Raw genomic sequence first — 1,103 nt, 5'->3', positions numbered from 1 at the left:
ATGCGGGGGTGGGGGATGGGTGGGGGTAAGTGACCTTTCTAGAGGCCAGTCGTCGTAGGGGGGGGGAAGGGCCTGGAGTGACCTTTGAGGACGAGATGCTTGAACTTTTTCCAGCCTGGTCGCTATAAGGATTCCTTTCTTTCCGAGGGAAGGCTTTCAGGAGGTGGCCGTCTTTGGTGGTTATCGTAGCGCGACGGATGTATCGATTAATCATTGAAAGGAATTATGAGTTATTTGCGAATCAAGAGGATCCAATTATTCCATCATTTATCATTTTCGCTTCTCTGCCGTCGCACTTCACGTGATATCAACAAAACCTCGCATCACAGAGTCGATTCCTTCTCGTAGGCAGAAAACTATCGATATCGGCGATGACGTCAATGATGGACGTTTGCAGTACCACTTGTTCTGGCAGTCTTAGGCTCCGGATACCGCTAAGATTATGCTTGTAAGTCAAAAAGGCTGTGTTCTTTGTACAAATACCATCATATATGCAGTGCATAAATAATGAGGCAAGGTTCGATATACACAAGTACTGTATATTTGCAGTATATATCAACAGCTCAATAGGAAGAAAATTCCTTCCACGTCGAATCATTCTAAATTCTCTACAGCACATTCCTGTTCGGGACCTAATAGCATTTTAGTCGCATACTATAGCTGTTCCTCTATATCACTCTGATCTAAATTGCGCAAAGTGATAAAAGGGGTTATTGTAGTCGCACGAGAGACGGCTGACTCGATAAAACCTGTCCCAAGCAGGCAGGACGGCAGGACGGAAACATCAGCACAGGACGGTTTTCAGCGCAGGGATACAGGATGCTTCGGTAGGTTACTCGCCATGAGGAGTGCGTAATGAGGTGAGTGAGGCGGCAGGTGTTGGAGGTAGACTTGCAGTAGCAGGGAGCCTGAAAGTGCTGGCTTTAGGTAGGCGGAAGTTGGGGGTGAGAGCATGAGGGAGAATATAGCACTCTGTCATCATTACTATCACAGCTCGCTTTTTCCTCCCCAATCTTTTGTAACACACCTGCTGCCGGTGCTTATCTGCTGCTGCCTGCGAGTCTTCGTGCCGGGCGGCGGCGCTATCATCATCTCTTGTTCCA

This window comes from Penaeus monodon, chromosome 33 (assembly GCF_015228065.2).
Source record: "Penaeus monodon isolate SGIC_2016 chromosome 33, NSTDA_Pmon_1, whole genome shotgun sequence".
Taxonomy (NCBI): domain Eukaryota; kingdom Metazoa; phylum Arthropoda; class Malacostraca; order Decapoda; family Penaeidae; genus Penaeus; species Penaeus monodon.
This window is presented reverse-complemented; position numbering follows the sequence as displayed.